The following is a 9,315-nucleotide window of genomic DNA, read 5'->3' as shown; positions in this document are numbered from 1 at the left end:
CGACCGGTAACGCTGTCCCCTGTAACAGCTTGCGGGGAGAGCGAAGGGCTGCTGGAACAGCTGCCCGACCTGTCGCTACAGCACGCCGGAGTGTTTTCAGAATCTGACAATTAGTATAGGGTTAAACGTCAGCCTGGCTGACCTGCTGCTCGATTTTCAGCACGTTAAGCATTCCTGAGACCGCGATCACCGATCTATTTGGGTCAATCAGATGTCTCATTACTGCTTCACAAACGCCACTGTGAGCAGCTTGCAGATAAACGAGAGCAGCCTCTGGGCTTCCCAGGCTCATCCCGGGGAAGACAGACTGGCCACTGTCCAGATCCAGCATCTTCACAATCAAAAAGATGAAATCTCTGCCTTCCCTCTGTTGTTCTCTGCTTAACTCAGTTTCAGCCACTTTACAAAGCCAGGCCCAAAGACTGGCTGGGGAATGGTGGGATCAGCACAACACAGCTGAGCATGGGACCAGGGCTACCTGGTCCCAGGGCTCGGGCAAGCTCTGATCTGCATCAGCATCACGCGTCTCGACTTGACACTCACCTACAGCCTGAGGCTTCTGCCCAGCCCCACTGTCCCCTCCCCGCTGTTATGGAAAGTGTTCTAAGACAGACACCTTTGGACTACCGTGATCAGCCCCTTTTGAAGTAATCCTGCCCAGAAGCTTCTCTCCCTTCAGCAAGCACTGACAGACACTTTACGTTCACCTCTGCCTTTGAGGAGGGGGGGATTCCCGTTGCCAGAATTCACTCACCTCTGTGCCAAGTCCTTGAGCCCAGGGACCGCCACGTGAACTCAGCAGGGCTGCCGGCTCCTTCCCAGCATGCAGCAGCGAGGTGAGCCCAAGCTGTTTCTTCAGTGTGGTCTCTCAGCATAGCACAGCGCTCCAAGTCCTTTCTTTACTCTGAGTGCTGGTCCAGGCTTCTGGTGGAAATAGGGATGTCTCTCTCCAGTCCAGCATTATCTTCCTAGGCTGACTCTCCTAAGGCTCTTCATGCAGCTTCTTCCCACTGGTGGACTTCTCCAGCTCAGTCTGTGTTCTTTTTAATTCACACATCAGATTACCAAACAGCACTACTACTCTCTAACATCTTCTCCACCAGTGCTCACACCTATTTAGTAGCTCTGGCTCCTTGCAGTCAGCTGGCGCCAATGAGTTCCCAAATTAGTGACCTCCACTGTTGTTTGGGTTTCTTTTGGTGTTTTTTTTTTTAATTATTATTTGTTTGGGGTTTTTTGTTTTTGTTTTTGTTTTTTTAAAGGAACAGTCTCCAATTGCTCTTGGGACAGATGCAGGTGTGGAATAGAGCTCGCTCTGGGAAGATGAAAACAGCTGTGGATGGGCTGTGGGAAGTGATGCCTTTACTTCCTCAATACTGTATGTTCCTTGTCCCTCCATACTTCCTTTGTGTTTTCATCCATTGGATTTGTGAAAATGTGGTTTTCAGGATCTTTTTATGTTGCACTGATTTGTACCAGCAGACGTATAGTACTGCTTTGCTGCTGCAGACTGGGCTGAGCACAGCTGCCCAATGCTGTCTCCTCATTCCTTCCTGTGGCCAGGGAGCCATTCTGGCTGCATGGATGGGGGGGAACTGCCTGCAAAATGCTCCAGTGCAGATGCACAGTTACCAGCAAAACAATGCCACTGGCAATGCAGCTTGTTCCTCTTGGGGAACAGTTGGATTTTTGGATTAAGTTACACTGGCAAAAGCTTACTGTGCAAAGTTATGTGCTTAGCATCACTGTATACTGTTTCCATTAAAGGAGTGCTTTGTACAAAGGTATCATCACTGTAGTCCGTGTGTGTGTCCAACCATCACAATGGATTTACACTTTTCAGTTTAGAAGTATCCCTCTGGTGAGGAACTCCAGCAATTGCAGGGTGAGATTTGCAGATGGCTGTTTTGACTGCAGGGCTGAAGAAAATCAGGTGTCTCATAGCAGAGAAGAGTATTGGGGACCTCAAACTTTAGGTGTGGGGCTGATTTTTGCAAGAGTTGCAAGATGGAACTGGGAAACCTGGAAGCTTTTCTATTGCTCATGTTCTGCTTTTGGTCCCTTAGAAAAGCTCCCTGACAAATGGGACTCTGTAGGTCTTTTTTGTAATCTGAAGCGCCATGTAGAACATGAAGCTGAGCAATTTCCGTATACAGAACAGATCATATCTCCCCTGTATTCAGAGTCTCTCTGTTTTAATATCTGTGACTCTGTTTTTAATATCAAAGCAATAAATGAGTAAGTGCTCGAGCTCTCAAGCCTGGCTCTTGAAAGTGTTCATAAGACTTGTCAGGTGCTTGATGGTGCTCGATCTGCCGGGGAATTTGCTCTTATCCCTGCTAAAGGTGAGCTGCAAAGGCAGAGAGAAGTTGGTATTAATGCAGCATCCGAGGCTCCCTGCCCTCCCTGCATACATCCCTTCTGGAGCCATCTGTGTCCATTGCATAAAACACATTTTTTTCAGGGTGGGAAGTAAAGAGGTTCAAGGAACCTTTTCCAGTGAAATTGCTGAGGCAATTTATGTAATCACCACGTGAGAGGATAAATAATGCAGTGGGTATGTGCCCCTGCTTTCAGACAGGGCTTCCTGAAGGGTTAGATCCCATTGCCTGCAATTTTCGTGTCATATATATTGATAGCAAATCTATTCTCCTCCTGGCTGCCAAAATACACAGGAGAAGAACATTGCTCAGTGCTGCTCACATAGTTATTCCAGGCAGTTGCCTTGATGCAGCGTAACACAAGAGAGAGGGCAGACCCCAAAGCGGTGTCTTTCTGGAAAAGAGGAGGACAAAGCACCTGGATCACAGCCCATAGCCATTCTCTATTCCTCACCCCCATCCTACAGACCCATAAAGAAATGTGCATCATTTGGAAAGATACCGTCTTTAAAAAGAGACTCCATCATCTTCTGGTAAGCTGGGCGAGGGGTTAATTACCCTTGCCGTTAAAAATATCCTTTTGCCTTTAATGCTTTCTGCAGGCACATAGGCCCTGTGAAGGGCCCAGTTAGACTGGGATGGACCAGACTTGACTAGAAAAACGAGGCCAGAGTAAAGGTAGAGTTACTACTGTTACAGGAAGGAAAAAAATGCTCGTAAAACGTAGCGTCTACTGCAAACACACACCCAGGACACATCTTAAACTTTTCAGCAAGTGCTAAAAACGTGCAGTGTTTGCAGGGCTGGTGAAAGCACTGTAATTAGCCGCAAGGTAACAACCCCAGCCATGCCAGTGAGCAGCCAGCAGCACGCCGAGCTGCAGGCCCAGCTCCTGGCCCTCACACCTCTATGCCACACAGGCGGCAGAGCCAGCTGTATCCTGTCCATGCTGAGCACCTCAGGCAGCCTGCACCTCGTACACCAGGGCCTGCACTTGCTCATCAGGGCCTGCTTAGCCTGGCCCTCATCGCTCAGGCCTGCATAAGGGCCCACTGAGCTCACAGTGTGCAGCAAAGAACGTGGCCTCCAGCCCTGTGTGGGGATGGAGTCGGCTCCTGAGGAGAGCTGTGGGCCCTTCTCAGGTGACAGTTTGCTCGTTGGCATCAGGCCGTGCTGAGGCTCTCTCCTGCACACTGTGAGCTCAGTGGGCCCTTATGCAGGCCTGAGCGATGAGGGCCTCCATATTTTGCTTGTGCGGTTTCATGTGGCTCCAATGATGGGATTTCCACCCCTCCTTGCAGACATCTCCACCAGAAATTCTGACAGTGGCTGCAATTCCTATTGTGATAATGCTTCTGCACATTCCAGCTGTTACATTAGTGACTGATGTTCTCAGTCTTCACTGAAGAAACTAAATAGGGTCTACCTCAACACAGGGAAGGACAGCCAAACTGGAGGTGAGCCAGCTGAGCCCAGATATAATCCAGCTGCAACAGCCAGGCATGAGCTCAGAAGCTCTGTTTCAGGTTGCTAGCACAGGAATTCCACTGTGCTTGCATGGCTTCCCTGAGCTCAGACTCAAGAGGACCAGTCAGCTCGGGTCAGGGAAGCTGCGGGAAGCCCTGCATGGCTCGTCCTGCAGTGGAGATGTCCTTGTGTGCAGCCTGCTGATGCAGGGTGAGAGGCAGCAAACAGAAGAAGCCCCACACCTTAGCCACAAAGCAGTTCCCATTTGGAAAGCCCCACCTCACCATTATTCTGTGATTGGGGTCTGTGACATTGAGAAGTTTTCCTGCTGTGCACTCTACATCTTAATGGGACCTATTTAAATTTCTAAGCCCTAATAAACAAAGCATTAACATTCAATAAATGTCTCATTGATTACGTATTTACTTATCTGCTATTTAGCTAGCATCCTCTGAAGGAATGAATAAAGAGTCAGAAGCAAGAGAGAGTTACTGCCTGTGATCCTAATGGCAGTGGGAAAATACCCTTCAGAGGGCAAGGGCTGCAGGCCCAAACTGACTCTGCCCAATATCTAAATGCTGTAAGCATATTTTTTATTCATTAGGCTTTCTTAAAAGCCCTATAACTTTTTTTTTTTTTTTAATGTCAAAATGTACTCTAGCTCTCAATGAAACCCGAACATGTTATCTGCAAATAGGAAAGTATTTCAGCTCCTGCATAACTGAACTGGCCCAAAGCACTGCTTAGCTCCTCAGTCTGCAAAGTCTGTGGTGCCACTGAGCAGCTCAGCAACAAGGAGGTGCCTGGTTGAAGCTTCAGGCTGTAAAGCCACAAAGTAAAGATGTGACCTGCATGGCTGCTGCAGCTGGGCTATGCATTGTGCTGTGTGCTGGTGCTGTACGCCTCCACTGCCTCTCCAGGGATGGAGATGCTGCTCATCTTCTGTGAGCCTCCAACCAGTTTGGGACTACTGGCTCCAGGCTGCACCTGACATGTGCTGCACAAAGCATGGCTTTTGTCAGGAGAGATGAAATAGAAAAGTGCAGGGGTGAGTCTCTACTTAGCCTTTCTCACAGCCAAAAATCTGGCCTGACAGAGCGTTGGTGTTTGTTTCTACAGCTGGCCCTGCTGCATCTCCCTGCAGCATCAAGTGTGACCCTTAGCTTGCCTGTGCCTCAGTTTCTCAGCTTGCAGAATAGGATACGGTAAGGATAAGTTATTTGATAATGTCCAAAGTAGTCCTCAAGTTCTCCTTGACAGCTGGAAACAGCTGGTAGGGACTAGAGGATGCCAACACAGCAGAACTGTATTATTTTTGTTGTCACTGTTCACTGTCACTGAAATTAACTTCTGATTTGTCTATATGACTGTGTCCTTCTCACTGACATCAAGTTAAAGACAGGAAAAAAGCAAAAGGGTTTTGGGAATAAATGAGCTTCTTTCCATCTTCCATCTCAGGCTTGGTTCAGCCTTCATCTCTGTCCTGCTCCCATGTATTGCCTTTAAGCTTCCACAGCATGTGGGTGGAGAGGAAGGGCAGCATGGACTTTACAAAAAAAGAGCTCTTCTTCCTCTGGGAAGCCGACCAACATTTTTGTTTTGATTTATCCCAGTTTCCTTGCAAATGACTTTCTGCCTAGCTGTCAAACTTTCTGTAAACACTTCAGCAAGAGTCACGAAATAAATCCCCCAATGAGGAGAAAAACAAACACAGTCACAAGACTGAAGTCAGCTCTCTCTTCCTCCTGCTCTTTGCTAGGCATCACAGGAGCTGATTTTCCACCAAGTCACTAACAGAAAACAAAACAGACCAAGGAGGTAACAAGGATGCAGCACAACAAAGAAGGGTATGATGGAAAAAATAACACCCATGTATTTTTTGAAGCTTTGCGATGGATGTGAGCAGACTTCAGTCTACTTCAGGACTGTGGAGCAATGGAGGTGGACACAGCTGTGCCAGCTACTTCCCAGCTCTGTACCACACACATGCACTGCATTTCTCTAATTGTCCTTTCACACAGCTCTTCAGATAAAGTATCAACACACTGCAGGGTCTGTGCCACCAGCAGCTCATTGAGCTGCAGCACTGAGCAATCATAGGGTTTTACAGCCTGAAGCAGCAACATGAAACACCTCTCAGTGCTCCCTCTTTTTTTGGAGAGAGGACAGTGAGGACAAAGCCCTTGTGAAGACTCTGGGCCTTTTTTTCTCCATGTGGAAGGCACAGAAGAGAAGGTACTTGTGAGAAGGTGCATTGCCTGTGGTGGAACGGATTCTTCCTGGGCTGTGGTATCAGCAACACCATGCAGCCTGACAGCATCTCTCACCAGCAGCTGCGGTGCTCAGGAGCACACCCAAAGCCTCAGAGACCTTCCCATCTTCTGCTGCCAAGTCAAGGCAGGCACGAATATTCATTAGGCTAAATATGCAACGGAAGGGAGATATTCAGGCTGCTCTGAGACAGGACTAGATAGGCTTGTATTATGAATTCTGCTCTGGAAGCAAAATATTTAATGTGCAACACCCATCTTAATTGCTTTATTATGTTAAAATGTCAAGGTTGAATCTAACAGTTTCTACTCATGGTCAAATGCTCTGTAATGGTCAGAAGCAGTTAAAATGCCATCAATGTGCAGCGAAGAATCGCTAGTCAAATACAAATTATTCTATGATTTATTGCTTTTAGTAGAGCCCAACGATCAGCATGCCAACAGGGAAGTGAACTCTCTCAAGTCTCTATGAGCCTTCTTCCCCACTCTGGATGAAATGAGGCTAACAATGAAAACAAAGCATTTATCAATACAGTGCTCAGCTGAAAGGACCTCAGATGTGAGGGAGGAGGTTCCCAGGATTTGGCATCTACCTCCTGCACACAGTGTGTGAGGAGACCCTAGCCACACAATCCATGTTAATCTACATGTTGGGAGCTCTACAGTTTGGGATGTTGGCTTTGACGTGAGATAGCGGCTGCCTTCTGTGCACGTGTTCTCTGCCTCCAGAAGCCATGGGAAGCCAAGAGCCAGCTGAGACACTTCCTGGAGCAGAGAGCTTTTACATCCTGGATGTGCTGTCTGGGGTGGAATTGGCAGAAAGATGACATCATTGGGGTCTGCAACTTTAAAATTAAACAACAGCAGATGAAATCAGTCTCTGCTCCAGGAGAGCTGGCTGCCTGTAGCAGTTCCTTTCAGGCAGCCTTGGTCAGAGAAGAGTTGTGCTATTAAATTTCCAAGATATTTCTACTAGGAAAAACCAGAACACTGAATTTAGCTTGGTTATCAGCACGGCAGGTGAGAGGACAATTAGCTGGGAAATAGAGACATTGGTGAAGGGCAGGAGCAGAAACCATCTGTGCCCTGGAGCAGAAAGAAGTAGCACAGGGATGAGAAGGGGCACCCAGACCATGCTGCCTCTGCCCAACATCACCTGAGGAAATGCCTGAGCCCTGCACTAACAAGAAACTGAGCCAAGGATTTCCCATGGCACCTTATGCTCGTGGCTGTTTGTCTCACAGCGCCCCAGCAGCAGTGCTCAGGGAAGCCTGCTGACAGGGAGCAGCGTGGCTTCTCAGCCCTTTCTGCTTCCCTGGCCACGTTTTATTCGGCTCCCTCAGCCTTGCTGCCATCAGCCCTCTTTGCTCCTGGGAATTTAAGAAAGTTCAAACGGGAGACATTCCCCTGAGGATTTTATCAGTTTTCCTTTGCCAGAAACATTTTTTTCCTTTCATGTGCAAACAAAACAAAACAAAAAAATGATACGAGGACTAGTAGTAATAAAAATAAATCAGGGCAGTAGGGCCAATGAGCTCTGTGCTGAAATTCCTTTCTTTCAAGGGTTTTCCCTGGACAGCAACATAGCCCATGAGTATAAGCCAGGAAGTACTCATCCAAAACCACAAGAAAGCACAAGTGGCAGACACCAGGAACACTGTTTGAATTTGGCACTATGCTTCCTGTCTGAGTCTCATGAAAAGTTCCAGGAACAATCCTGGATTTGTTTCACCTCAAAATCCATGGGGCCCACAAACAGAATTTGAATGAAAAAAGCGTTCAGGATTTTCTAAAAAAGCAATGCTACTTCAAATTTATTTTTTCCTCACTTCTAAAATTGTATCTTCTGTAATTTTCTTATACATTACCAGTATGCACTGCTGCACCTGATGTGTTACAATATGACATAATACAGTAGCTGGAATGCTTTATTAATTTAATGTAATTTAATTGAACACATAATGTTAATAATTAGCGGTAGCTGTTACTCAGAGCTAGTTAAAGCTTCATGCCAATTCCCTGAAGCATTTTATCTCATTCCTTCAATCTGTGCCGCAGTGTAACAGATTGACACTATGTGCAGCATAAATAATGTGAGTGCTAGGGTGAGTCAATAGCAATAATTTGCAGAAAGCAGAATGCTGTAAGAAATAGCTTAGTATTAGTGATACTTTGTGCTTAGCTCATATTTTCCATCCCTATTTCAGCAGACACTTTAGTAAGGCAATTAAAACCCCATTCATTACTTCTGTTGTCCAGACAGGCAACCAGAGGCTGGGACCAATGCAGTGTCTCCAGGCAGAATTAATGCCTGGGTGCTGCCTTCCGTGAGTGCTACTAGCTTTGGCCTTGCTTTGAAGGGCTGGAGGATGTTGGAGGAGCCCAGAACAAGAAGCAATGCAGCACTCACACTGTAACCAGCCTGAATTTCCCTCTGAATTCCCTGGTTTTAGCAGCAGGTAGTTCACTTCAAAAGCCTCAGATTCCCTCTCCTTCCCTACTGCCCCTGCTCCAGTCTCTCAAGAGACTTTTGGTCTCGCTCACCCTGAGCACACAGAGCAAACTGCACTCAGATAGACAGAACTGCAAAAATGGGATGGAGTAAGGTGAGGGGCTCTGGTGTCACACTTTCTTCGATGTCCATCATGTACTGCAGGTCCTTATGGACAGCTTGGCTCTAACTGTAGACCAACACCTCCTAAAAGGCTGCTCATCCTTGGATCAGGGCCTAACAGAGAAATTTCTTTTGTCTCCAAGGCACTGCACTCTTGAGTGGATAATCCATTCTTTCAGTATGACTCAGACCAGTCCCCTTCTGTTGGGCAGCATTTTGGTGGGTCCTGCTGGCTTTTGCCAACTCTAATGCAGGTGCAACCCAGAGGATCATTCACACCGAAAAAACCCATAGGTCTTGCAAGTGTGTTGAAGGATTGGAAAGGCCCATTCCTCTCCCTGTCCTTGGAAGGACGTGCTGGCTCTGAGGAATGAGCTAGGATGCACAGAGGTCTGTGCTCCTCCCTCTCTCACTCACTGAGCTTTGTTGCTATTCCTAGACACGAAGACCCAGGTCTAAGCCACTAGCATTTACATGGCTTGATACTTTTATAGCAACAAAAACGAGTTTCCTATTAGCCAAAAGTGGCTGGGATCCCAGGTCTGGAGCTGTGCTGATGGGGTAATGTCTGGAAAAAAAAAAA

The 9,315-nt window shown here is 47.2% G+C and overlaps 1 long non-coding RNA gene across 1 annotated transcript in view; it reads right to left on the bottom strand.

The window, feature by feature from the left end:
* The window catches only part of LOC116216663, a 14,122-nt gene extending 9,618 nt beyond the window's left edge, over positions 1-4,504 (bottom strand). The window contains exon 1 of the long non-coding RNA XR_004159885.1: positions 755-4,504. This is a non-coding gene — a long non-coding RNA (uncharacterized LOC116216663). The remainder of the gene's footprint in view (positions 1-754) is intronic.
* Positions 4,505-9,315: the final 4,811 nt, after the last annotated feature.

Source organism: Meleagris gallopavo, chromosome 5 (genome assembly GCF_000146605.3).
Source record: "Meleagris gallopavo isolate NT-WF06-2002-E0010 breed Aviagen turkey brand Nicholas breeding stock chromosome 5, Turkey_5.1, whole genome shotgun sequence".
NCBI classification, from domain to species: Eukaryota; Metazoa; Chordata; class Aves; order Galliformes; family Phasianidae; genus Meleagris; species Meleagris gallopavo.
The sequence above is the reverse complement of the archived record's forward strand: the minus strand, read 5'-3'. Positions and strand labels throughout refer to the sequence as shown.